Raw genomic sequence first — 25,639 nt, forward strand, 5'->3', positions numbered from 1 at the left:
GATACTGACTACTATACTAACGAGGATATGTGTATGCACGGAAGACACGACGGTGTTGTCAGCGAGATCACAACTCTAGCTTGACATGACTGTTTCAGTGGGAGAGGGAAAAAACAAAGACACCTGGCGCTAGAGTTTTCCCATTATATTAGCTTACTCTGCAGGAGATGGAGAGAACGAGGATTATTTTGCCGAATTGTATAGCAGTGCAGGTTCAATTTCCACCCTATGGCAACTAAAAAATCACTGCTCCCCGTCGGGGAATTAAACCCCGGTCTCCCGCGTGACAGGCAGGGATACTGACCACTATACTAACGAGGATATGCGCAGGACGGCAGACTAGACGGTGTTGCCTGCGAGATCAACACTCTTGCTTGACACGACTGTTTCAGTGGGAGAGAAAAAAAACAGACACCGGGAACTAGAGCTTTTCCATTATATTAGCTTACTCTGGAGGAGATGGAGTAAACGAAGATTATTTTGCCGAATGGTATAGTAGTGCAGGTTGAATTTCCACCCTATGGTAACTAAATGATTACTGCTCCCCATCGGGGAATCGAACCCCGGTCTCCCGCGTGACAGGCGGGGATACTGACCACTATACTAACGAGGATATGCGCATGCACGGCAGACACGACGGTATTGTCTGCGAGATCACAACTCTAGCTTGACATGACTGTTTCAGTGGGAGAGGAAAAAAAACAAAGACACCTGGCGCTAGAGTTTCCCCATTATATTAGCTTACTCTGTAGGAGATGGAGAGAACGAAGATTATTTTGTCGATTGGTATAGCAGTGCAGGTTCATTTTCCCCTCTATGGTAACTAAAAAATTACTGCTCCCCGTTCGGCAATCGAACCCCGGTCTCCCGCGTGACAGGCGGGGATACTGACCACTATACTAACGAGGATATGCGCATGCACGGCTGACACGACGGTGTTGTCAGCGAGATCACAACTCTAGCTTGACATGACTGTTTCAGTGGGACAGAAAAAAAGAACACCTGGCGCTAGAGATTCCCCATTATATTAGCTTACTCTGGGGGAGATGGAGAGAACGAAGATTATTTTGCCGATTGGTATAGCAGTGCAAGTTCAATTTCCACCCTATGGTAACTAAAAAATTACTGCACCCCGTCGGGGAATTAAACCCCGGTCTCCCGCGTGACAGGCAGGGATACTGACCACTATACTAACGAAGATATGCGCATGACAGCAGACACGACGGTGTTGTCTGTGAGATCAACACTCTTGCTTGACACGACTGTTTCAGTGGGAGAGAAAAAAAACAGAAACCTGGAACTAGAGCTTCTCCATTATATTAGCTTACTCTGGAGGAGATGGAGTAAACGAAAATTATTTTGCCGAATGGTATATTAGTGCAGGTTGAATTTCCACCCTATGGTAACTAAAAGATTACTGCTCCCCGTCGGGGAATCGAACCCCGGTCTCCCGCGTGACAGGCGGGGATACTGACCACTATACTAACGAGGATATGCGCATCGACGGCAGACTCGACGGTATTGTCTGCGAGATCACAACTCTAGCTTGACATGACTGTTCCAGTGGGAGAGGAAAAAAAACAAAGACACCTGGCGCTAGAGTTTCCCCATTATATTAGCTTACTCTGGAGGAGATGGAGAGAACGAAGATTATTTTGCCGATTAGTATAGCAGTGCAGGTTCAATTTCCCCTCTATGGTAACTAAAAAATTACTGCTCCCCGTTCGGCAATCGAACCCCGGTCTCCCGCGTGACAGGCGGGGATACTAACCACTATACTAACGAGGATATGCGCATGCACGGCAGACACGACGGTGTTGTCAGCGAGATCCCAACTCTCGCTTGACATGACTTTTTCAGTGGGACAGAAAAAACACTCCTTGCGCTAGAGCTTCCTCATTATATTAGCTTACTCCGGGGGAGATGGAGAAAACGAAGATTATTTTGCCGAATGATATATTAGTGCAGGTTGAATTTCCACCCTATGGTAACTAAAAAATTACTGCTCCCCGTCGGGGAATCGAACCCCGGTCTCCCGCGTGACAGGCGGGGATACTGACAACTATACTAACGAGGATATGCGCATGCACGGCTGACACGACGGTGTTGTCAGCGAGATCACAACTCTAGCTTGACATGACTGTTTCAGTGGGACAGAAAAAACACTCCTTGCGCTAGAGCTTCCTCATTATATTAGCTTACTCCGGGGGAGATGGAGAAAACGAAGATTATTTTGCCGAATGATATATTAGTGCAGGTTGAATTTCCACCCTATGGTAAATAAACAATTACTGCTCCCCGTCGGGGAATCGAACCCCGGTCTCCCGCGTGACAGGCGGGGATACTGACCACTATACTAACGAGGATATGCGCATGCACGGCAGACACGACGGTATTGTCTTCGAGATCACAACTTTAGCTTGACATGACCGTTTCAGTGGGAGAGGAAAAAAAACAAAGACACCTGGCGCTAGAGCTTCCACATTATATTAGCTTACTCTGGAGGAGATGGAGAGAACGAAGATTATTTTGCAGAATGGTATAGCAGTGCCGGTCAATTTCCAACCTATGGAAACTAAAAAATTAATGCTGCCCATCAGGGAATCGAACCCCGGTCTCCCACGTGACAGGCGGGGATACTGACCACTATACTAACGAGGGTATGCGCATGCACGGCAGACACGACGGTGCTGTCTGCGAGATCACAACTCTAGCTTGACATGACTGTTTCAGTGGGAGAGGAAAAAAAACAAAGACACCTGGCGCTAGAGTTTTCCCATTCTATTAGCTTACTCTGGAGGAGATGGAGAGAACGAAGATGATTTTGCCGATTGGTATAGCAGTGCAAGTTCAATTTCCACCCTATGGTAACTAAAAAATTACTGCTCCCCGTCGGGGAATTAAACCCCGGTCTCCCGCGTGACAGGCGGGGATACTGACCACTATACTAACGAGGATATGCGCATGCACGGCAGACACGACGGTGTTGTCAGCGAGATCCCAACTCTCGCTTGACATGACTTTTTCAGTGGGACAGAAAAAAAACACCTTGCGCTAGAGCTTCCCCTTTATATTAGCTTACTCCGGGGGAGATGGAGAAAACGAAGATTATTTTGCCGAATGATATATTAGTGCAGGTTGAATTTCCACCCTATGGTAACTAAACAATTTTTGCTCCCCGTCGGGGAATCGAACCCCGGTCTCCCACGTGACAGGCGGGGATACTGACAACTATACTAACGAGGATATGCGCATGCACGGCTGACACGACGGTGTTGTCAGCGAGATCACAACTCTAGCTTGACATGACTGTTTCAGTGCGACAGAAAAAAAGAACACCTGGCGCTAGAGCTTTCCCATTATATTAGCTTACTCTGGGGGAGATGGAGAAAACGAAGATTATTTTGCCGAATGATATATTAGTGCAGGTTGAATTTCCACACTATGGTAACCTAAAAATTACTGCTCCCCGTCGGGGAATCGAACCCCGGTCTCCCGCGTGACAGGCGGGGATACTGACAACTATACTAACGAGGATATGCGCATGCACGGCCGACACGACGGTGTGTTCAGCAAGATCACAACTCTAGCTTGACATGACTGTTTCAGTGGGACAGAAAAAAAGAACACCTGGCGCTAGAGCTTCCCCATTATATTAGCTTACTCTGGAGGAGATGGAGAAAACGAAGATTATTTTGCCGAATGATATATTAGTGCAGGTTGAATTTCTTCCCTATGGTAACTAAAAAAATTACTGCTCCCCGTCGGGGAATTAAACCCCGGTCTCCCGCGTGACAGGCGGGGATACTGGCCACTATACTAAGGAGGATATGCGCATGCACGGCAGACACGACGGTATTGTCTGCGAGATCACAACTCTAGCTTGAAGTGACTGTTTCAGTGGGACAGAAAAAAAGAACACCTGGCGCTAGAGCTTCCCCATTATATTAGCTTACTCTGGAGGAGATGGAGAAAACGAAGATTATTTTGCCGAATGATATATTAGTGCAGGTTGAATTTCCACCCTATGGTAACTAAAAAATTACTGCTCCCTGTCGGGGAATTAAACCCCGGTCTCCCGCGTGACAGGCGGGGATACTGACCACTATACTAACGAGGATATGTGTATGCACGGAAGACACGACGGTGTTGTCAGCGAGATCACAACTCTAGCTTGACATGACTGTTTCAGTGGGAGAGGGAAAAAACAAAGACACCTGGCGCTAGAGTTTTCCCATTATATTAGCTTACTCTACAGGAGATGGAGAGAACGAGGATTAATTTGCCGATTGGTATAGCAGTGCAGGTTCAATTTCCCCTCTATGGTAACTAAAAAATTACTGCTCCCCGTTCGGCAATCGAACCCCGGTCTCCCGCGTGACAGGCGGGGATACTGACAACTATACTAACGAGGTTATGCGCATGCACGGCCGACACGACGGTGTTGTCAGCGAGATCACAACTCTAGCTTGACATGACTGTTTCAGTGGGAGAGGAAAAAAAAACAAAGACACCTGGCGCTAGAGTTTCCCCATTATATTAGCTTACTCTGTAGGAGATGGAGAGAACGAAGATTATTTTGCCGATTGGTATAGCAGTGCAGGTTCAATTTCCCCTCTATGGTAACTAAAAAATTACTGCTCCCCGTTCGGCAATCGAACCCCGGTCTCCCGCGTGACAGGCGGGGATACTGACCACTATACTAACGAGGATATGCGCATGCACGGCTGACACGACGGTGTTGTCAGCGAGATCACAACTCTAGCTTGACATGACTGTTTCAGTGGGACAGAAAAAAAGAACACCTGGCGCTAGAGCTTCCCCATTATATTAGCTTACTCTGGAGGAGATGGCGAAAACGAAGATTATTTTGCCGAATGATATATTAGTGCAGGTTGAATTTCCGCCCTATGGTAACTAAAAAATTACTCCTCCCCGTCGGGGAATTAAACCCCGGTCTTCTGCATGACAGGCAGGGATACTGACCACTATACTAACGAGGTTATGCGCACGACGGCAGACACGACGGTTTTGTCTGCGAGATCAACACTCTAGCTTGGCACGACTGTTTCAGTGGGAAAGAAAAAAAACAGACACCTGGCGCTAGAGCTTCCCCAATATAATAGCTTACTCTGGAGGAGATGGAGAAAACGAAGAATATTTTGCCGAATGGTATATTAGTGCAGGTTGAATTTCCACCCTATGGTAACTAAAAAATTACTGCTCCATGTCGGGGAATCAAACCCCGGTCTCCCGCGTGACAGGCGGGGATACTGATCACTATACTAACGAGGATATGTGTATGCACGGAAGACACGACGGTGTTGTCAGCGAGATCACAACTCTAGCTTGACATGACTGTTTCAGTGGGAGAGGGAAAAAACAAAGACACCTGGCGCTAGAGTTTTCCCATTATATTAGCTTACTCTGGAGGAGATGGAGAGAACGAAGATAATTTTGCCAATTGGTATAGCAGTACAGGTTCAATTTCCACCCTATGGCAACTAAAAAATCACTGCTCCCCGTCGGGGAATTAAACCCCGGTCTCCCGCGTGACAGGCAGGGATACTGACCACTATACTAACGAGGATATGCGCAGGACGGCAGACTAGACGGTGTTGTCTGCGAGATCAACACTCTTGCTTGACACGACTGTTTCAGTGGGAGAGAAAAAAAACAGACACCTGGAACTAGAGCTTCTCCATTATATTAGCTTACTCTGGAGGAGATGGAGTAAACGAAGTTTATTTTGCCGAATGGTATATTAGTGCAGGTTGAATTTCCACCCTATGGTAACTAAAAGATTACTGCTCCCCGTCGGGGAATCGAACCCCGGTCTCCCGCGTGACAGGCGGGGATACTGACCACTATACTAACGAGGATATGCGCATGCACGGCAGACACGACGGTATTGTCTGCGAGATCACAACTCTAGCTTGAAATGACTGTTTCAGTGGGAGAGGAAAAAAAACAAAGACACCTGGCGCTAGAGCTTCCACATTATGTTAGCTTACTCTGGAGGAGATGGAGAAAACGAAGATTATTTTGCCGAATGGTATAGCAGTGCAGGTTCAATTTCCACCCTTTGGTAACTAAAAAATTACTGCTCCCCGTCGGGGAATCGAACCCCGGTCTCCCGCGTGACAGGCGGGGATACTGACCACTATACTAACGAGGACATGTGTATGCACGGAAGACACGACGGTGTTGTCAGCGAGATCACAACTCTAGCTTGACATGACTGTTTCACTGGGAGAAGAAAAAATACAAAGACACCTGGCGCTAGAGTTTCCCCATTATATTAGCTTACTCTGGAGGAGATGGAGAGAACGAAGATTATTTTGCCGATTGCTATAGCAGTGCAGGTTCAATTTCCACTCTATGGTAACTAAAAAATTACTGCTCCCCGTTCGGCAATCGAACCCCGGTCTCCCGCGTGACAGGCGGGGATACTGACCACTCTACTAACGAGGATATGCGCATGCACGGCAGACACGACGGTTTCGTCAGCGAGATCACAACTCTCGCTTGACATGACTTTTTCAGTGGGACAGAAAAAAAAACACCTGGCGCTAGAGCTTCCCCATTATATTAGCTCACTCCGAGGGAGATGGAGAAAACGAAGATTATTTTGCCGAATGATATATTAGTGCAGGTTGAATTTCCACCCTATGGTAACTAAAAGATTACTGCTCCCCGTCGGGGAATCGAACCCCGGTCTCCCGCGTGACAGGCGGGGATACTGACCACTATACTAACGAGGATATGCGCATGCATGGCAGACACGACGGTGCTGTCAGCGAGATCACAACTCTAGCTAGACATGACTTTTTCAGTGGGACAGAAAAAAAAACACCTGGCGCTAGAGCTTCCCCATTATATTAGCTTACTCTGGGGGAGATGGAGAAAACAAAGATTATTTTGCCGAATGATATCTAGTGCAGGTTGAATTTCCACACTATGGTAACTTAAAAATTACTGCTCCCCGTCGGGGAATCGAACCCCGGTCTCCCGCGTGAAAGGCGGGGATACTGACAACTATACTAACGAGGATTTGCGCATGCACGGCAGACACGATGGTGTTGTCAGCGAGATCACAACTCTAGCTTGACATGACTGTTTCAGTGGGAGAGGAAAAAAAACAGACACCTGGAGCTAGAGTTTTCCCATTCTATTAGCTTACTCTGGAGAAGATGGAGAGAACGAAGATTATTTTGCCGATTGGTATAGCAGTGCAAGTTCAATTTCCACCCTATGGTAACTAAAAAATTACTGCACCCCGTCGGGGAATTAAACCCCGGTCTCCCGCGTGACAGGCAGGGATACTGACCACTATACTAACGAAGATATGCGCATGACGGCAGACACGACGGTGTTGTCTGTGAGATCAACACTCTTGCTTGACACGACTGTTTCAGTGGGAGAGAAAAAAAACAGAAACCTGGAACTAGAGCTTCTCCATTATATTAGCTTACTCTGGAGGAGATGGAGTAAACGAAGATTATTTTGCCGAATGGTATATTAGTGCAGGTTGAATTTCCACCCTATGGTAACTAAAAGATCACTGCTCCCCGTCGGGGAATCGAACCCCGGTCTCCCGCGTGACAGGCGGGGATACTGATCACTATACTAACGAGGATATGCGCATCGACGGCAGACTCGACGGTATTGTCTGCGAGATCACAACTCTAGCTTGACATGACTGTTTCAGTGGGAGAGGAAAAAAAACAAAGACACCTGGCGCTAGAGTTTCCCCATTATATTAGCTTACTCTGGAGGAGATGGAGAGAACGAAGATTATTTTGCCGATTAGTATAGCAGTGCAGGTTCAATTTCCCCTCTATGGTAACTAAAAAATTACTGCTCCCCGTTCGGCAATCGAACCCCGGTCTCCCGCGTGACAGGCGGGGATACTAACCACTATACTAACGAGGATATGCGCATGCACGGCAGACACGACGGTGTTGTCAGCGAGATCCCAACTCTCGCTTGACATGACTTTTTCAGTGGGACAGAAAAAACACTCCTTGCGCTAGAGCTTCCTCATTATATTAGCTTACTCCGGGGGAGATGGAGAAAACGAAGATTATTTTGCCGAATGATATATTAGTGCAGGTTGAATTTCCACCCTATGGTAGCTAAAAAATTACTGCTCCCCGTCGGGGAATCGAACCCCGGTCTCCCGCGTGACAGGCGGGGATACTGACAACTATACTAACGAGGATATGCGCATGCACGGCTGACACGACGGTGTTGTCAGCGAGATCACAACTCTAGCTTGACATGACTGTTTCAGTGGGACAGAAAAAAAGAACACCTGGCGCTAGAGCTTCCCCATTATATTAGCTTACTCTGGAGGAGATGGAGAAAACGAAGATTATTTTGCCGAATGATATATTAGTGCAGGTTGAATTTCCGCCCTATGGTAACTAAAAAATTACTGCTCCCCGTCGGGGAATTAAACCCCGGTCTTCTGCGTGACTGGCAGGGATACTGACCACTATACTAACGAGGATATGCGCACGACGGCAGACACGACGGTGCTGTCTGCGAGATCACAACTCTAGCTTGACATGACTGTTTCAGTGGGAGAGGAAAAAAAACAAAGACACCTGGCGCTAGAGTTTTCCCATTCTATTAGCTTACTCTGGAGGAGATGGAGAGAACGAAGATTATTTTGCAGAATGGTATAGCAGTGCCGGTCAATTTCCAACCTATGGAAACTAAAAAATTAATGCTGCCCATCAGGGAATCAAACCCCGGTCTCCCACGTGACAGGCGGGGATACTGACCACTATACTAACGAGGATATGCGCATGCACGGCAGACACGACGGTGCTGTCTGCGAGATCACAACTCTAGCTTGACATGACTGTTTCAGTGCGACAGAAAAAAAGAACACCTGGCGCTAGAGCTTTCCCATTATATTAGCTTACTCTGGGGGAGATGGAGAAAACGAAGATTATTTTGCCGAATGATATATTAGTGCAGGTTGAATTTCCACACTATGGTAACTTAAAAATTACTGCTCCCCGTCGGGGAATCGAACACCGGTCTCCCGCGTGACAGGCGGGGATACTGACAACTATACTAACGAGGATATGCGCATGCACGGCCGACACGACGGTGTGTTCAGCAAGATCACAACTCTAGCTTGACATGACTGTTTCAGTGGGACAGAAAAAAAGAACACCTGGCGCTAGAGCTTCCCCATTATATTAGCTTACTCTGGAGGAGATGGAGAAAACGAAGATTATTTTGCCGAATGATATATTAGTGAAGGTTGAATTTCTTCCCTATGGTAACTAAAAAATTACTGCTCCCCGTCGGGGAATTAAACCCCGGTCTCCCGCGTGACAGGCGGGGATACTGGCCACTATACTAAGGAGGATATGCGCATGCACGGCAGACACGACGGTATTGTCTGCGAGATCACAACTCTAGCTTGAAGTGACTGTTTCAATGGGACAGAAAAAAAGAACACCTGGCGCTAGAGCTTCCCCATTATATTAGCTTACTCTGGAGGAGATGGAGAAAACGAAGATTATTTTGCCGAATGATATATTAGTGCAGGTTGAATTTCCACCCTATGGTAACTAAAAAATTACTGCTCCCTGTCGGGGAATTAAACCCCGGTCTCCCGCGTGACAGGCGGGGATACTGACCACTATACTAACGAGGATATGTGTATGCACGGAAGACACGACGGTGTTGTCAGCGAGATCACAACTCTAGCTTGACATGACTGTTTCAGTGGGAGAGGGAAAAAACAAAGACACCTGGCGCTAGAGTTTTCCCATTATATTAGCTTACTCTGCAGGAGATGGAGAGAACGAGGATTATTTTGCCGATTGGTATAGCAGTGCAGGTTCAATTTCCCCTCTATGGTAACTAAAAAATTACTGCTCCCCGTTCGGCAATCGAACCCCGGTCTCCCGCGTGACAGGCGGGGATACTGACCACTATACTAACGAGGTTATGCGCATGCACGGCCGACACGACGGTGTTGTCAGCGAGATCACAACTCTAGCTTGACATGACTGTTTCAGTGGGAGAGGAAAAAAAAACAAAGACACCTGGCGCTAGAGTTTCCCCATTATATTAGCTTACTCTGTAGGAGATGGAGAGAACGAAGATTATTTTGCCGATTGGTATAGCAGTGCAGGTTCAATTTCCCCTCTATGGTAACTAAAAAATTACTGCTCCCCGTTCGGCAATCGAACCCCGGTCTCCCGCGTGACAGGCGGGGATACTGACCACTATACTAACGAGGATATGCGCATGCACGGCTGACACGACGGTGTTGTCAGCGAGATCACAACTCTAGCTTGACATGACTGTTTCAGTGGGACAGAAAAAAAGAACACCTGGCGCTAGAGCTTCCCCATTATATTAGCTTACTCTGGAGGAGATGGCGAAAACGAAGATTATTTTGCCGAATGATATATTAGTGCAGGTTGAATTTCCGCCCTATGGTAACTAAAAAATTACTCCTCCCCGTCGGGGAATTAAACCCCGGTCTTCTGCATGACAGGCAGGGATACTGACCACTATACTAACGAGGTTATGCGCACGACGGCAGACACGACGGTTTTGTCTGCGAGATCAACACTCTAGCTTGGCACGACTGTTTCAGTGGGAAAGAAAAAAAACAGACACCTGGCGCTAGAGCTTCCCCAATATAATAGCTTACTCTGGAGGAGATGGAGAAAACGAAGAATATTTTGCCGAATGGTATATTAGTGCAGGTTGAATTTCCACCCTATGGTAACTAAAAAATTACTGCTCCATGTCGGGGAATCAAACCCCGGTCTCCCGCGTGACAGGCGGGGATACTGATCACTATACTAACGAGGATATGTGTATGCACGGAAGACACGACGGTGTTGTCAGCGAGATCACAACTCTAGCTTGACATGACTGTTTCAGTGGGAGAGGGAAAAAACAAAGACACCTGGCGCTAGAGTTTTCCCATTATATTAGCTTACTCTGGAGGAGATGGAGAGAACGAAGATAATTTTGCCAATTGGTATAGCAGTACAGGTTCAATTTCCACCCTATGGCAACTAAAAAATCACTGCTCCCCGTCGGGGAATTAAACCCCGGTCTCCCGCGTGACAGGCAGGGATACTGACCACTATACTAACGAGGATATGCGCAGGACGGCAGACTAGACGGTGTTGTCTGCGAGATCAACACTCTTGCTTGACACGACTGTTTCAGTGGGAGAGAAAAAAAACAGACACCTGGAACTAGAGCTTCTCCATTATATTAGCTTACTCTGGAGGAGATGGAGTAAACGAAGTTTATTTTGCCGAATGGTATATTAGTGCAGGTTGAATTTCCACCCTATGGTAACTAAAAGATTACTGCTCCCCGTCGGGGAATCGAACCCCGGTCTCCCGCGTGACAGGCGGGGATACTGACCACTATACTAACGAGGATATGCGCATGCACGGCAGACACGACGGTATTGTCTGCGAGATCACAACTCTAGCTTGAAATGACTGTTTCAGTGGGAGAGGAAAAAAAACAAAGACACCTGGCGCTAGAGCTTCCACATTATGTTAGCTTACTCTGGAGGAGATGGAGAAAACGAAGATTATTTTGCCGAATGGTATAGCAGTGCAGGTTCAATTTCCACCCTTTGGTAACTAAAAAATTACTGCTCCCCGTCGGGGAATCGAACCCCGGTCTCCCGCGTGACAGGCGGGGATACTGACCACTATACTAACGAGGACATGTGTATGCACGGAAGACACGACGGTGTTGTCAGCGAGATCACAACTCTAGCTTGACATGACTGTTTCACTGGGAGAAGAAAAAATACAAAGACACCTGGCGCTAGAGTTTCCCCATTATATTAGCTTACTCTGGAGGAGATGGAGAGAACGAAGATTATTTTGCCGATTGCTATAGCAGTGCAGGTTCAATTTCCACTCTATGGTAACTAAAAAATTACTGCTCCCCGTTCGGCAATCGAACCCCGGTCTCCCGCGTGACAGGCGGGGATACTGACCACTCTACTAACGAGGATATGCGCATGCACGGCAGACACGACGGTTTCGTCAGCGAGATCACAACTCTCGCTTGACATGACTTTTTCAGTGGGACAGAAAAAAAAACACCTGGCGCTAGAGCTTCCCCATTATATTAGCTCACTCCGAGGGAGATGGAGAAAACGAAGATTATTTTGCCGAATGATATATTAGTGCAGGTTGAATTTCCACCCTATGGTAACTAAAAGATTACTGCTCCCCGTCGGGGAATCGAACCCCGGTCTCCCGCGTGACAGGCGGGGATACTGACCACTATACTAACGAGGATATGCGCATGCATGGCAGACACGACGGTGCTGTCAGCGAGATCACAACTCTAGCTAGACATGACTTTTTCAGTGGGACAGAAAAAAAAACACCTGGCGCTAGAGCTTCCCCATTATATTAGCTTACTCTGGGGGAGATGGAGAAAACAAAGATTATTTTGCCGAATGATATCTAGTGCAGGTTGAATTTCCACACTATGGTAACTTAAAAATTACTGCTCCCCGTCGGGGAATCGAACCCCGGTCTCCCGCGTGAAAGGCGGGGATACTGACAACTATACTAACGAGGATTTGCGCATGCACGGCAGACACGATGGTGTTGTCAGCGAGATCACAACTCTAGCTTGACATGACTGTTTCAGTGGGAGAGGAAAAAAAACAGACACCTGGCGCTAGAGTTTTCCCATTCTATTAGCTTACTCTGGAGAAGATGGAGAGAACGAAGATTATTTTGCCGATTGGTATAGCAGTGCAAGTTCAATTTCCACCCTATGGTAACTAAAAAATTACTGCACCCCGTCGGGGAATTAAACCCCGGTCTCCCGCGTGACAGGCAGGGATACTGACCACTATACTAACGAAGATATGCGCATGACGGCAGACACGACGGTGTTGTCTGTGAGATCAACACTCTTGCTTGACACGACTGTTTCAGTGGGAGAGAAAAAAAACAGAAACCTGGAACTAGAGCTTCTCCATTATATTAGCTTACTCTGGAGGAGATGGAGTAAACGAAGATTATTTTGCCGAATGGTATATTAGTGCAGGTTGAATTTCCACCCTATGGTAACTAAAAGATCACTGCTCCCCGTCGGGGAATCGAACCCCGGTCTCCCGCGTGACAGGCGGGGATACTGATCACTATACTAACGAGGATATGCGCATCGACGGCAGACTCGACGGTATTGTCTGCGAGATCACAACTCTAGCTTGACATGACTGTTTCAGTGGGAGAGGAAAAAAAACAAAGACACCTGGCGCTAGAGTTTCCCCATTATATTAGCTTACTCTGGAGGAGATGGAGAGAACGAAGATTATTTTGCCGATTAGTATAGCAGTGCAGGTTCAATTTCCCCTCTATGGTAACTAAAAAATTACTGCTCCCCGTTCGGCAATCGAACCCCGGTCTCCCGCGTGACAGGCGGGGATACTAACCACTATACTAACGAGGATATGCGCATGCACGGCAGACACGACGGTGTTGTCAGCGAGATCCCAACTCTCGCTTGACATGACTTTTTCAGTGGGACAGAAAAAACACTCCTTGCGCTAGAGCTTCCTCATTATATTAGCTTACTCCGGGGGAGATGGAGAAAACGAAGATTATTTTGCCGAATGATATATTAGTGCAGGTTGAATTTCCACCCTATGGTAGCTAAAAAATTACTGCTCCCCGTCGGGGAATCGAACCCCGGTCTCCCGCGTGACAGGCGGGGATACTGACAACTATACTAACGAGGATATGCGCATGCACGGCTGACACGACGGTGTTGTCAGCGAGATCACAACTCTAGCTTGACATGACTGTTTCAGTGGGACAGAAAAAAAGAACACCTGGCGCTAGAGCTTCCCCATTATATTAGCTTACTCTGGAGGAGATGGAGAAAACGAAGATTATTTTGCCGAATGATATATTAGTGCAGGTTGAATTTCCGCCCTATGGTAACTAAAAAATTACTGCTCCCCGTCGGGGAATTAAACCCCGGTCTTCTGCGTGACTGGCAGGGATACTGACCACTATACTAACGAGGATATGCGCACGACGGCAGACACGACGGTGCTGTCTGCGAGATCACAACTCTAGCTTGACATGACTGTTTCAGTGGGAGAGGAAAAAAAACAAAGACACCTGGCGCTAGAGTTTTCCCATTCTATTAGCTTACTCTGGAGGAGATGGAGAGAACGAAGATTATTTTGCAGAATGGTATAGCAGTGCCGGTCAATTTCCAACCTATGGAAACTAAAAAATTAATGCTGCCCATCAGGGAATCAAACCCCGGTCTCCCACGTGACAGGCGGGGATACTGACCACTATACTAACGAGGATATGCGCATGCACGGCAGACACGACGGTGCTGTCTGCGAGATCACAACTCTAGCTTGACATGACTGTTTCAGTGCGACAGAAAAAAAGAACACCTGGCGCTAGAGCTTTCCCATTATATTAGCTTACTCTGGGGGAGATGGAGAAAACGAAGATTATTTTGCCGAATGATATATTAGTGCAGGTTGAATTTCCACACTATGGTAACTTAAAAATTACTGCTCCCCGTCGGGGAATCGAACACCGGTCTCCCGCGTGACAGGCGGGGATACTGACAACTATACTAACGAGGATATGCGCATGCACGGCCGACACGACGGTGTGTTCAGCAAGATCACAACTCTAGCTTGACATGACTGTTTCAGTGGGACAGAAAAAAAGAACACCTGGCGCTAGAGCTTCCCCATTATATTAGCTTACTCTGGAGGAGATGGAGAAAACGAAGATTATTTTGCCGAATGATATATTAGTGAAGGTTGAATTTCTTCCCTATGGTAACTAAAAAATTACTGCTCCCCGTCGGGGAATTAAACCCCGGTCTCCCGCGTGACAGGCGGGGATACTGGCCACTATACTAAGGAGGATATGCGCATGCACGGCAGACACGACGGTATTGTCTGCGAGATCACAACTCTAGCTTGAAGTGACTGTTTCAGTGGGACAGAAAAAAAGAACACCTGGCGCTAGAGCTTCCCCATTATATTAGCTTACTCTGGAGGAGATGGAGAAAACGAAGATTATTTTGCCGAATGATATATTAGTGCAGGTTGAATTTCCACCCTATGGTAACTAAAAAATTACTGCTCCCTGTCGGGGAATTAAACCCCGGTCTCCCGCGTGACAGGCGGGGATACTGACCACTATACTAACGAGGATATGTGTATGCACGGAAGACACGACGGTGTTGTCAGCGAGATCACAACTCTAGCTTGACATGACTGTTTCAGTGGGAGAGGGAAAAAACAAAGACACCTGGCGCTAGAGTTTTCCCATTATATTAGCTTACTCTGCAGGAGATGGAGAGAACGAGGATTATTTTGCCGATTGGTATAGCAGTGCAGGTTCAATTTCCCCTCTATGGTAACTAAAAAATTACTGCTCCCCGTTCGGCAATCGAACCCCGGTCTCCCGCGTGACAGGCGGGGATACTGACCACTATACTAACGAGGTTATGCGCATGCACGGCCGACACGACGGTGTTGTCAGCGAGATCACAACTCTAGCTTGACATGACTGTTTCAGTGGGAGAGGAAAAAAAAACAAAGACACCTGGCGCTAGAGTTTCCCCATTATATTAGCTTACTCTGTAGGAGATGGAGAGAACGAAGATTATTTTGCCGATTGGTATAGCAGTGCAGGTTCAATTTCCCCTCTATGGTAACTAAAAAATTACTGCTCCCCCTTCGGCAATCGAACCCCGGTCTCCCGCGTGACAGGCGGGGATACTGACAACTATACTAACGAGGTTATGCGCATGCACGGCCGACACGACGGTGTTGTCAGCGAGATCACAACTCTAGCTTGACATGACTGTTTCAGTGGGAGAGGAAAAAAAACAAAGACACCTGGCGCTAGAGTTTCCCCATTATATTAGCTTACTCTGTAGGAGATGGAGAGAACGAAGATTATTTTGCCGATTGGTATAGCAGTGCAGGTTCAATTTCCCCTCTATGGTAACTAAAAAATTACTGCTCCCCGTTCGGCAATCGAACCCCGGTCTCCCGCGTGACAGGCGGGGATACTGACCACTATACTAACGAGGATATGCGCATGCACGGCTGACACGACGGTGTTGTCAGCGAGATCACAACTCTAGCTTGACATGACTGTTTCAGTGGGACAGAAAAAAAGAACACCTGGCGCTAGAGCTTCCCCATTATATTAGCTTGCTCTGGAGGAGATGGCGAAAACGAAGATTATTTTGCCGAATGATATATTAGTGCAGGTTGAATTTCCGCCCTATGGTAACTAAAAAATTACTCCTCCCCGTCGGGGAATTAAACCCCGGTCTTCTGCATGACAGGCAGGGATACTGACCACTATACTAACGAGGTTATGCGCACGACGGCAGACACGACGGTTTTGTCTGCGAGATCAACACTCTAGCTTGACACGACTGTTTCAGTGGGAAAAAAAAAACAGACACCTGGCGCTAGAGCTTCCCCAATATAATAGCTTACTCTGGAGGAGATGGAGAAAACGAAGAATATTTTGCCGAATGGTATATTAGTGCAGGTTGAATTTCCACCCTATGGTAACTAAAAAATTACTGCTCCATGTCGGGGAATCAAACCCCGGTCTCCCGCGTGACAGGCGGGGATACTGATCACTATACTAACGAGGATATGTGTATGCACGGAAGACACGACGGTGTTGTCAGCGAGATCACAACTCTAGCTTGACATGACTGTTTCAGTGGGAGAGGGAAAAAACAAAGACACCTGGCGCTAGAGTTTTCCCATTATATTAGCTTACTCTGGAGGAGATGGAGAGAACGAAGATAATTTTGCCGATTGGTATAGCAGTACAGGTTCAATTTCCACCCTATGGCAACTAAAAAATCACTGCTCCCCGTCGGGGAATTAAACCCCGGTCTCCCGCGTGACAGGCAGGGATACTGACCACTATACTAACGAGGATATGCGCAGGACGGCAGACTAGACGGTGTTGTCTGCGAGATCAACACTCTTGCTTGACACGACTGTTTCAGTGGGAGAGAAAAAAAACAGACACCTGGAACTAGAGCTTCTCCATTATATTAGCTTACTCTGGAGGAGATGGAGTAAACGAAGATTATTTTGCCGAATGGTATATTAGTGCAGGTTGAATTTCCACCCTATGGTAACTAAAAGATTACTGCTCCCCGTCGGGGAATCGAACCCCGGTCTCCCGCGTGACAGGCGGGGGAACTGATCACTATACTAACGAGGATATGCGCATCGACGGCAGACTCGACGGTATTGTCTGCGAGATCACAACTCTAGCTTGACATGACTGTTTCAGTGGGAGAGGAAAAAAAACAAAGACACCTGGCGCTAGAGTTTCCCCATTATATTAGCTTACTCTGGAGGAGATGGAGAAAACGAAGATTATTTTGCCGATTAGTATAGCAGTGCAGGTTCAATTTCCCCTCTATGGTAACTAAAAAATTACTGCTCCCCGTTCGGCAATCGAACCCCGGTCTCCCGCGTGACAGGCGGGGATACTAACCACTATACTAACGAGGATATGCGCATGCACGGCAGACACGACGGTGTTGTCAGCGAGATCCCAACTCTCGCTTGACATGACTTTTTCAGTGGGACAGAAAAAACACTCCTTGCGCTAGAGCTTCCTCATTATATTAGCTTACTCCGGGGGAGATGGAGAAAACGAAGATTATTTTGCCGAATGATATATTAGTGCAGGTTGAATTTCCACCCTATGGTAGCTAAAAAATTACTGCTCCCCGTCGGGGAATCGAACCCCGGTCTCCCGCGTGACAGGCGGGGATACTGACAACTATACTAACGAGGATATGCGCATGCACGGCTGACACGACGGTGTTGTCAGCGAGATCACAACTCTAGCTTGACATGACTGTTTCAGTGGGACAAAAAAAAAGAACACCTGGCGCTAGAGCTTCCCCATTATATTAGCTTACTCTGGAGGAGATGGAGAAAACGAAGATTATTTTGCCGAATGATATATTAGTGCAGGTTGAATTTCCGCCCTATGGTAACTAAAAAATTACTGCTCCCCGTCGGGGAATTAAACCCCGGTCTTCTGCGTGACAGGCAGGGATACTGACCACTATACTAACGAGGATATGCGCACGACGGCAGACACGACGGTGCTGTCTGCGAGATCACAACTCTAGCTTGACATGACTGTTTCAGTGGGAGAGGAAAAAAAACAAAGACACCTGGCGCTAGAGTTTTCCCATTCTATTAGCTTACTCTGGAGGAGATGGAGAGAACGAAGATTATTTTGCAGAATGGTATAGCAGTGCCGGTCAATTTCCAACCTATGGAAACTAAAAAATTAATGCTGCCCATCAGGGAATCGAACCCCGGTCTCCCACGTGACAGGCGGGGATACTGACCACTATACTAACGAGGATATGCGCATGCACGGCAGACACGACGGTGCTGTCTGCGAGATCACAACTCTAGCTTGACATGACTGTTTCAGTGGGAGAGGAAAAAAAAACAAGGACACCTGGCGCTAGAGTTTTCCCATTCTATTAGCTTACTCTGGAGGAGATGGAGAGAACGAAGATTATTTTGCCGATTGGTATAGCAGTGCAAGTTCAATTTCCACCCTATGGTAACTAAAAAATTACTGCTCCCCGTCGGGGAATTAAACCCCGGTCTCCCGCGTGACAGGCGGGGATACTGACCACTATACTAACGAGGATATGCGCATGCACGGCTGACACGACGGTGTTGTCAGCGAGATCCCAACTCTCGCTTGACAACACTTTTTCAGTGGGACAGAAAAAAACACCTTGCGCTAGAGCTTCCCCTTTATATTAGCTTACTCCGGGGGAGATGGAGAAAACGAAGATTATTTTGCCGAATGATATATTAGTGCAGGTTGAATTTCCACCCTATGGTAACTAAACAATTACTGCTCCCCGTCGGGGGATCGAACCCCGGTCTCCCGCGTGACAGGCGGGGATACTGACAACTATACTAACGAGGATATGCGCATGCACGGCTGACACGACGGTGTTGTCAGCGAGATCACAACTCTAGCTTGACATGACTGTTTCAGTGGGACAGAAAAAAAGAACACCTGGCGCTAGAGCTTCCCCATTATATTAGCTTACTCTGGGGGAGATGGAGAAAACGAAGATTATTTTGCCGAATGATATATTAGTGCAGGTTGAATTTCCACACTATGTAACTTAAAAATTACTGCTCCCCGTCGGGGAATCGAACCCCGGTCTCCCGCGTGACAGGCGGGGATACTGACAACTATACTAACGAGGATATGCGCATGCACGGCCGACACGACGGTGTGTTCAGCGAGATCACAACTCTAGCTTGACATGACTGTTTCAGTGGGACAGAAAAAAAGAACACCTGGCGCTAGAGCTTCCCCATTATATTAGCTTACTCTGGAGGAGATGGAGAAAACGAAGATTATTTTGCCGAATGATATATTAGTGCAGGTTGAATTTCTTCCCTATGGTAACTAAAAAATTACTGCTCCCCGTCGGGGAATTAAACCCCGGTCTTCCGCGTGACAGGCGGAGATACTGGCCACTATACTAAGGAGGATATGCGCATGCACGGCAGACACGACGGTATTGTCTGCGAGATCACAACTCTAGCTTGAAGTGACTGTTTCAGTGGGACAGAAAAAAAGAACACCTGGCGCTAGAGCTTCCCCATTATATTAGCTTACTCTGGAGGAGATGGAGAAAACGAAGATTATTTTGCCGAATGATATATTAGTGCAGGTTGAATTTCCACCCTATGGTAACTAAAAAATTACTGCTCCCTGTCGGGGAATTAAACCCCGGTCTCCCGCGTGACAGGCGGGGATACTGACCACTATACTAACGAGGATATGTGTATGCACGGAAGACACGACGGTGTTGTCAGCGAGATCACAACTCTAGCTTGACATGACTGTTTCAGTGGGAGAGGGAAAAAACAAAGACACCTGGCGCTAGAGTTCTCCCATTATATTAGCTTACTCGGGAGGAGATGGAGAGAACGAGGATTATTTTGCCGATTGGTATAGCAGTGCAGGTTCAATTTCCACCCTATGGCAACTAAAAAATCACTGCTCCCCGTCGGGGAATTAAACCCCGGTCTCCCGCGTGACAGGCAGGGATACTGACCACTATACTAACGAGGATATGCGCAGGACGGCAGACTAGACGGTGTTGTCTGCGAGATCAACACTCTTGCTTGACACGACTGTTTCAGTGGGAGAGAAAAAAAACAGACACCTGGAACTAGAGCTTTTCCATTATATTAGCTTACTCTGGAGGAGATGGAGTAAACGAAGATTATTTTGCCGAATGGTATATTAGTGCAGGTTGAATTTCCACCCTATGGTAACTAAAAGATTACTGCTCCCCGTCGGGGAATCGAACCCCGGTCTCCCGCGTGACAGGCGGGGATACTGAGAACTATACTAACGAGGATTTGCGCATGCACGGCAGACACGACGGTGTTGTCAGCGAGATCACAACTCTAGCTTGACATGACTGTTTCAGTGGGAGAGGAAAAAAAACAAAGACACCTGGCGCTAGAGTTTTCCCATTCTATTAGCTTACTCTGGAGGAGATGGAGAGAACGAAGATTATTTTGCCGATTGGTATAGCAGTGCAAGTTCAATTTCCACCCTATGGTAACTAAAAAATTACTGCTCCCCGTCGGGGAATTAAACCCCGGTCTCCCGCGTGACAGGCAGGGATACTGACCACTATACTAACGAGGATATTCGCATGACGGCAGACACGACGGTGTTGTCTGCGAGATCAATACTCTTGCTTGACACGACTGTTTCAGTGGGAGAGAAAAAAAAACAGAAACCTGGAACTAGAGCTTCTCCATTATATTAGCTTACTCTGGAGGAGATGGAGTAAACGAAGATTATTTTGCCGAATGGTATATTAGTGCAGGTTGAATTTCCACCCTATGGTAACTAAAAGATTACTGCTCCCCGTCGGGGAATCGAACCCCGGTCTCCCGCGTGACAGGCGGGGATACTGACCACTATACTAACGAGGATATGCGCATCGACGGCACACTCGACGGTATTGTCTGCGAGATCACAACTCTAGCTTGACATGACTGTTTCAGTGGGAGAGGAAAAAAAACAAAGACACCTGGCGCTAGAGTTTCCCCATTATATTAGCTTACTCTGTAGGAGATGGAGAGAACGAAGATTATTTTGCCAATTGGTATAGCAGTGCAGGTTCAATTTCCCCTCTATGGTAACTAAAAAATTACTGCTCCCCGTTCGGCAATCGAACCCCGGTCTCCCGCGTGACAGGCGGGGATACTGACCACTATACTAACGAGGATATGCGCATGCACGGAAGACACGACGGTGTTGTCAGCGAGATCCCAACTCTCGCTTGACATGACTTTTTCAATGGGACAGAAAAAAAAACACCTTGCGCTAGAGCTTCCCCATTATATTAGCTTACTCCGGAGGAGATGGAGAAAACGAAGATTATTTTGCCGAATGATATATTAGTGCAGGTTGAATTTCCACCCTATGGTAACTAAAAAATTACTGCTCCCTGTCGGGGAATTAAACCGCGGTCTCCCGCGTGACAGGCAGGGATACTGACCACTATACTAACGAGGATATGCGCACGACGGCAGACACGACGGTTTTGTCTGCGAGATCAACACTCTAGCTTGACACGACTGTTTCAGTGGGAAAGAAAAAAAAACAGACACCTGGCGCTAGAGCTTCCCCAATATAATAGCTTACTCTGGAGGAGATGGAGAAAACGAAGATTATTTTGCCGAATGGTATATTAGTGCAGGTTGAATTTCCACCCTATGGTAACTAAAAAATTACTGCTCCCTGTCGGGGAATCAAACCCCGGTCTCCCGCGTGACAGGCGGGGATACTGACCACTATACTAACGAGGATATGTGTATGCACGGAAGACACGACGGTGTTGTCAGCGAGATCACAACTCTAGCTTGACATGACTGTTTCAGTGGGAGAGGGAAAAAACAAAGACACCTGGCGCTAGAGTTTTCCCATTATATTAGCTTACTCTGGAGGAGATGGAGAGAACGAAGATAATTTTGCCGATTGGTATAGCAGTACAGGTTCAATTTCCACCCTATGGCAACTAAAAAATCACTGCTCCCCGTCGGGGAATCGAACCCCGGTCTCCCGCGTGACAGGCGGGGATACTGACCACTATACTAACAAGGATATGCGCATGCACGGCAGACACGACGGTATTGTCTGCGAGATCACAACTCTAGCTTGAAATGACTGTTTCAGTGGGAGAGGAAAAAAAACAAACACACCTGGCGCTAGAGCTTCCACATTATGTTAGCTTACTCTGGAGGATATGGAGAAAACGAAGATTATTTTGCCGAATGGTATAGCAGTGCAGGTTCAATTTCCACTCTATGGTAACTAAAAAATTACTGCTCCCCGTTCGGCAATCGAACCCCGGTCTCCCGCGTGACAGGCGGGGATACTGACCACTATACTAACGAGGATATGCGCATGCACGGCAGACACGACGGTTTTGTCAGCGAGATCACAACTCTCGCTTGACATGACTTTTTCAGTGGGACAGAAAAAAAAACACCTGGCGCTAGAGCTTCCCCATTATATTAGCTTACTCCGAGGGAGATGGAGAAAACGAAGATTATTTTGCCGAATGATATATTAGTGCAGGTTGAATTTCCACCTTATGGTAACTAAACAATTACTGCTCCCCGTCGGGGAATCGAACCCCGGTCTCCCGCGTGACAGGCGGGGATACTGACAACTATACTAACGAGGATATGCGCATGCACGGCCGACACGACGGTGTGTTCAGCGAGATCACAACTCTAGCTTGACATGACTGTTTCAGTGGGACAGAAAAAAAGAACACCTGGCGCTAGAGCTTCCCCATTATATTAGCTTACTCTGTAGGAGATGGAGAAAACGAAGATTATTTTGCCGAATGATATATTAGTGCAGGTTGAATTTCTTCCCTATGGTAACTAAAAAATTACTGCTCCCCGTCGGGGAATTGAACCCCGGTCTCCCGCGTGACAGGCGGGGATACTGGCCACTATACTAAGGAGGATATGCGCATGCACGGCAGACACGACGGTATTGTCTGCGAGATCACAACTCTAGCTTGACATGACTGTTTCAGTGGGACAGAAAAAAATAACACCTGGCGCTAGAGCTTCCCCATTATATTAGCTTACTCTGGAGGAGATGGAGTAAACGAAGATTATTTTGCCGAATGGTATATTAGTGCAGGTTGAATTTCCACCCTATGGTAACTAAATGATTACTGCTCCCCATCGGGGAATCGAACCCCGGTCTCCCGCGTGACAGGCGGGGATACTGACCACTATACTAACGAGGATATGCGCATGCACGGCAGACACGACGGTTTTGTCTGCGAGATCACAACTCTAGCTTGAAATGACTGTTTCAGCGGGAGAGGAAAAAAAAGAAAGACACCTGGCGCTAGAGCTTCCACATTATATTAGCTTACTCTGGAGGAGATGGAGAAAACGAAGATTATTTTGCCGAATGGTATATTAGTGCAGGTTGAATTTCCACCCTATGGTAACTAAAAAATTACTGCTCCCTGTCGGGGAATGAAACCCCGGTCTCCCGCGTGACAGGCGGGGATACTGACCAGTGCAGGTTCAATTTCCACCCTTTGGTAACTAAAAAATTACTGCTCCCCGTCGGGGAATCGAACCCCGGTCTCCCGCGTGACAGGCGGGGATACTGACCACTATACTAACGAGGATATGCGCATGCACGGCTGACACGACGGTGTTGTCAGCGAGATCACAACTCTAGCTTGAAGTGACTGTTTCAGTGGGACAGAAAAAAAGAACACCTGGCGCTAGAGCTTCCCCATTATATTAGCTTACTCTGGAGGAGATGGAGAAAACGAAGATTATTTTGCCGAATGATATATTAGTGCAGGTTGAATTTCCACCCTATGGTAACTAAAAAATTACTGCTCCCTGTCGGGGAATTAAACCCCGGTCTCCCGCGTGACAGGCGGGGATACTGACCACTATAATAACGAGGATATGTGTATGCACGGAAGACACGACGGTGTTGTCAGCGAGATCACAACTCTAGCTTGACATGACTGTTTTAGTGGGAGAGGGAAAAAACAAAGACACCTGGCGCTAGAGTTTTCCCATTATATTAGCTTACTCGGGAGGAGATGGAGAGAACGAGGATTATTTTGCCGATTGGTATAGCAGTGCAGGTTCAATTTCCACCCTATGGCAACTAAAAAATCACTGCTCCCCGTCGGGGAATTAAACCCCGGTCTCCCGCGTGACAGGCAGGGATACTGACCACTATACTAACGAGGATATGCGCAGGACGGCAGACTAGACGGTGTTGTCTGCGAGATCAACACTCTTGCTTGACACGACTGTTTCAGTGGGAGAGAAAAAAAACAGACACCTGGAACTAGAGCTTTTCCATTATATTAGCTTACTCTGGAGGAGATGGAGTAAACGAAGATTATTTTGCCGAATGGTATATTAGTGCAGGTTGAATTTCCACCCTATGGTAACTAAAAGATTACTGCTCCCCGTCGGGGAATCGAACCCCGGTCTCCCGCGTGACAGGCGGGGATACTGAGAACTATACTAACGAGGATTTGCGCATGCACGGCAGACACGACGGTGTTGTCAGCGAGATCACAACTCTAGCTTGACATGACTGTTTCAGTGGGAGAGGAAAAAAAACAAAGACACCTGGCGCTAGAGTTTTCCCATTCTATTAGCTTACTCTGGAGGAGATGGAGAGAACGAAGATTATTTTGCCGATTGGTATAGCAGTGCAAGTTCAATTTCCACCCTATGGTAACTAAAAAATTACTGCTCCCCGTCGGAGAATTAAACCCCGGTCTCCCGCGTGACAGGCAGGGATACTGACCACTATACTAACGAGGATATTCGCATGACGGCAGACACGACGGTGTTGTCTGCGAGATCAATACTCTTGCTTGACACGACTGTTTCAGTGGGAGAGAAAAAAAAACAGAAACCTGGAACTAGAGCTTCTCCATTATATTAGCTTACTCTGGAGGAGATGGAGTAAACGAAGATTATTTTGCCGAATGGTATATTAGTGCAGGTTGAATTTCCACCCTATGGTAACTAAAAGATTACTGCTCCCCGTCGGGGAATCGAACCCCGGTCTCCAGCGTGACAGGCGGGGATACTGACCACTATACTAACGAGGATAGGCGCATCGACGGCAGACTCGACGGTATTGTCTGCGAGATCACAACTCTAGCTTGACATGACTGTTTCAGTGGGAGAGGAAAAAAAACAAAGACACCTGGCGCTAGAGTTTCCCCATTATATTAGCTTACTCTGTAGGAGATGGAGAGAACGAAGATTATTTTGCCGATTGGTATAGCAGTGCAGGTTCAATTTCCCCTCTATGGTAACTAAAAAATTACTGCTCCCCGTTCGGCAATCGAACCCCGGTCTCCCGCGTGACAGGCGGGGATACTGACCACTATACTAACGAGGATATGCGCATGCACGGAAGACACGACGGTGTTGTCA

The 25,639-nt window shown here is 47.3% G+C and overlaps 35 non-coding genes across 35 annotated transcripts; all 35 read right to left on the minus strand.

Annotated features, from left to right (window-relative positions):
* Positions 1-249: 249 nt before the first annotated feature.
* On the minus strand, positions 250-321 carry TRNAD-GUC (transfer RNA aspartic acid (anticodon GUC)). The gene has a single exon. It is a non-coding gene; the product is annotated as a tRNA-Asp (tRNA).
* Positions 322-541: 220 nt separating this feature from the next.
* On the minus strand, positions 542-613 carry TRNAD-GUC (transfer RNA aspartic acid (anticodon GUC)). Its single transcript has one exon. It is a non-coding gene; the product is annotated as a tRNA-Asp (tRNA).
* Positions 614-1,420: 807 nt separating this feature from the next.
* Positions 1,421-1,492, minus strand: TRNAD-GUC (transfer RNA aspartic acid (anticodon GUC)). The gene has a single exon. It is a non-coding gene; the product is annotated as a tRNA-Asp (tRNA).
* Positions 1,493-2,005: 513 nt separating this feature from the next.
* On the minus strand, positions 2,006-2,077 carry TRNAD-GUC (transfer RNA aspartic acid (anticodon GUC)). The gene has a single exon. It is a non-coding gene; the product is annotated as a tRNA-Asp (tRNA).
* A 217-nt stretch (positions 2,078-2,294) lies between these two features.
* TRNAD-GUC (transfer RNA aspartic acid (anticodon GUC)) lies at positions 2,295-2,366 on the minus strand. Its single transcript has one exon. It is a non-coding gene; the product is annotated as a tRNA-Asp (tRNA).
* Positions 2,367-2,885: 519 nt separating this feature from the next.
* On the minus strand, positions 2,886-2,957 carry TRNAD-GUC (transfer RNA aspartic acid (anticodon GUC)). The gene has a single exon. It is a non-coding gene; the product is annotated as a tRNA-Asp (tRNA).
* Positions 2,958-3,465: 508 nt separating this feature from the next.
* TRNAD-GUC (transfer RNA aspartic acid (anticodon GUC)) lies at positions 3,466-3,537 on the minus strand. The gene has a single exon. It is a non-coding gene; the product is annotated as a tRNA-Asp (tRNA).
* A 1,981-nt stretch (positions 3,538-5,518) lies between these two features.
* TRNAD-GUC (transfer RNA aspartic acid (anticodon GUC)) lies at positions 5,519-5,590 on the minus strand. The gene has a single exon. It is a non-coding gene; the product is annotated as a tRNA-Asp (tRNA).
* A 220-nt stretch (positions 5,591-5,810) lies between these two features.
* Positions 5,811-5,882, minus strand: TRNAD-GUC (transfer RNA aspartic acid (anticodon GUC)). Its single transcript has one exon. It is a non-coding gene; the product is annotated as a tRNA-Asp (tRNA).
* Positions 5,883-6,106: 224 nt separating this feature from the next.
* Positions 6,107-6,178, minus strand: TRNAD-GUC (transfer RNA aspartic acid (anticodon GUC)). Its single transcript has one exon. It is a non-coding gene; the product is annotated as a tRNA-Asp (tRNA).
* A 514-nt stretch (positions 6,179-6,692) lies between these two features.
* Positions 6,693-6,764, minus strand: TRNAD-GUC (transfer RNA aspartic acid (anticodon GUC)). The gene has a single exon. It is a non-coding gene; the product is annotated as a tRNA-Asp (tRNA).
* A 217-nt stretch (positions 6,765-6,981) lies between these two features.
* Positions 6,982-7,053, minus strand: TRNAE-UUC (transfer RNA glutamic acid (anticodon UUC)). The gene has a single exon. It is a non-coding gene; the product is annotated as a tRNA-Glu (tRNA).
* A 514-nt stretch (positions 7,054-7,567) lies between these two features.
* TRNAD-GUC (transfer RNA aspartic acid (anticodon GUC)) lies at positions 7,568-7,639 on the minus strand. The gene has a single exon. It is a non-coding gene; the product is annotated as a tRNA-Asp (tRNA).
* A 513-nt stretch (positions 7,640-8,152) lies between these two features.
* On the minus strand, positions 8,153-8,224 carry TRNAD-GUC (transfer RNA aspartic acid (anticodon GUC)). The gene has a single exon. It is a non-coding gene; the product is annotated as a tRNA-Asp (tRNA).
* Positions 8,225-11,080: 2,856 nt separating this feature from the next.
* On the minus strand, positions 11,081-11,152 carry TRNAD-GUC (transfer RNA aspartic acid (anticodon GUC)). Its single transcript has one exon. It is a non-coding gene; the product is annotated as a tRNA-Asp (tRNA).
* A 220-nt stretch (positions 11,153-11,372) lies between these two features.
* On the minus strand, positions 11,373-11,444 carry TRNAD-GUC (transfer RNA aspartic acid (anticodon GUC)). Its single transcript has one exon. It is a non-coding gene; the product is annotated as a tRNA-Asp (tRNA).
* Positions 11,445-11,668: 224 nt separating this feature from the next.
* TRNAD-GUC (transfer RNA aspartic acid (anticodon GUC)) lies at positions 11,669-11,740 on the minus strand. The gene has a single exon. It is a non-coding gene; the product is annotated as a tRNA-Asp (tRNA).
* A 514-nt stretch (positions 11,741-12,254) lies between these two features.
* TRNAD-GUC (transfer RNA aspartic acid (anticodon GUC)) lies at positions 12,255-12,326 on the minus strand. The gene has a single exon. It is a non-coding gene; the product is annotated as a tRNA-Asp (tRNA).
* Positions 12,327-12,543: 217 nt separating this feature from the next.
* Positions 12,544-12,615, minus strand: TRNAE-UUC (transfer RNA glutamic acid (anticodon UUC)). Its single transcript has one exon. It is a non-coding gene; the product is annotated as a tRNA-Glu (tRNA).
* A 514-nt stretch (positions 12,616-13,129) lies between these two features.
* TRNAD-GUC (transfer RNA aspartic acid (anticodon GUC)) lies at positions 13,130-13,201 on the minus strand. The gene has a single exon. It is a non-coding gene; the product is annotated as a tRNA-Asp (tRNA).
* Positions 13,202-13,714: 513 nt separating this feature from the next.
* TRNAD-GUC (transfer RNA aspartic acid (anticodon GUC)) lies at positions 13,715-13,786 on the minus strand. Its single transcript has one exon. It is a non-coding gene; the product is annotated as a tRNA-Asp (tRNA).
* A 3,150-nt stretch (positions 13,787-16,936) lies between these two features.
* Positions 16,937-17,008, minus strand: TRNAD-GUC (transfer RNA aspartic acid (anticodon GUC)). The gene has a single exon. It is a non-coding gene; the product is annotated as a tRNA-Asp (tRNA).
* Positions 17,009-17,813: 805 nt separating this feature from the next.
* Positions 17,814-17,885, minus strand: TRNAD-GUC (transfer RNA aspartic acid (anticodon GUC)). Its single transcript has one exon. It is a non-coding gene; the product is annotated as a tRNA-Asp (tRNA).
* An 810-nt stretch (positions 17,886-18,695) lies between these two features.
* TRNAD-GUC (transfer RNA aspartic acid (anticodon GUC)) lies at positions 18,696-18,767 on the minus strand. The gene has a single exon. It is a non-coding gene; the product is annotated as a tRNA-Asp (tRNA).
* A 216-nt stretch (positions 18,768-18,983) lies between these two features.
* TRNAD-GUC (transfer RNA aspartic acid (anticodon GUC)) lies at positions 18,984-19,055 on the minus strand. The gene has a single exon. It is a non-coding gene; the product is annotated as a tRNA-Asp (tRNA).
* A 218-nt stretch (positions 19,056-19,273) lies between these two features.
* TRNAD-GUC (transfer RNA aspartic acid (anticodon GUC)) lies at positions 19,274-19,345 on the minus strand. The gene has a single exon. It is a non-coding gene; the product is annotated as a tRNA-Asp (tRNA).
* An 805-nt stretch (positions 19,346-20,150) lies between these two features.
* On the minus strand, positions 20,151-20,222 carry TRNAD-GUC (transfer RNA aspartic acid (anticodon GUC)). The gene has a single exon. It is a non-coding gene; the product is annotated as a tRNA-Asp (tRNA).
* Positions 20,223-20,738: 516 nt separating this feature from the next.
* TRNAD-GUC (transfer RNA aspartic acid (anticodon GUC)) lies at positions 20,739-20,810 on the minus strand. Its single transcript has one exon. It is a non-coding gene; the product is annotated as a tRNA-Asp (tRNA).
* Positions 20,811-21,031: 221 nt separating this feature from the next.
* Positions 21,032-21,103, minus strand: TRNAD-GUC (transfer RNA aspartic acid (anticodon GUC)). The gene has a single exon. It is a non-coding gene; the product is annotated as a tRNA-Asp (tRNA).
* Positions 21,104-22,205: 1,102 nt separating this feature from the next.
* Positions 22,206-22,277, minus strand: TRNAD-GUC (transfer RNA aspartic acid (anticodon GUC)). The gene has a single exon. It is a non-coding gene; the product is annotated as a tRNA-Asp (tRNA).
* A 514-nt stretch (positions 22,278-22,791) lies between these two features.
* TRNAD-GUC (transfer RNA aspartic acid (anticodon GUC)) lies at positions 22,792-22,863 on the minus strand. The gene has a single exon. It is a non-coding gene; the product is annotated as a tRNA-Asp (tRNA).
* A 510-nt stretch (positions 22,864-23,373) lies between these two features.
* On the minus strand, positions 23,374-23,445 carry TRNAD-GUC (transfer RNA aspartic acid (anticodon GUC)). Its single transcript has one exon. It is a non-coding gene; the product is annotated as a tRNA-Asp (tRNA).
* Positions 23,446-23,769: 324 nt separating this feature from the next.
* TRNAD-GUC (transfer RNA aspartic acid (anticodon GUC)) lies at positions 23,770-23,841 on the minus strand. The gene has a single exon. It is a non-coding gene; the product is annotated as a tRNA-Asp (tRNA).
* A 514-nt stretch (positions 23,842-24,355) lies between these two features.
* Positions 24,356-24,427, minus strand: TRNAD-GUC (transfer RNA aspartic acid (anticodon GUC)). The gene has a single exon. It is a non-coding gene; the product is annotated as a tRNA-Asp (tRNA).
* An 809-nt stretch (positions 24,428-25,236) lies between these two features.
* Positions 25,237-25,308, minus strand: TRNAD-GUC (transfer RNA aspartic acid (anticodon GUC)). The gene has a single exon. It is a non-coding gene; the product is annotated as a tRNA-Asp (tRNA).
* Between the last annotated feature and the right edge of the window lie 331 nt (positions 25,309-25,639).

This window comes from Rhipicephalus microplus, chromosome 9, assembly GCF_043290135.1.
Source record: "Rhipicephalus microplus isolate Deutch F79 chromosome 9, USDA_Rmic, whole genome shotgun sequence".
Lineage (NCBI taxonomy): Eukaryota > Metazoa > Arthropoda > Arachnida > Ixodida > Ixodidae > Rhipicephalus > Rhipicephalus microplus.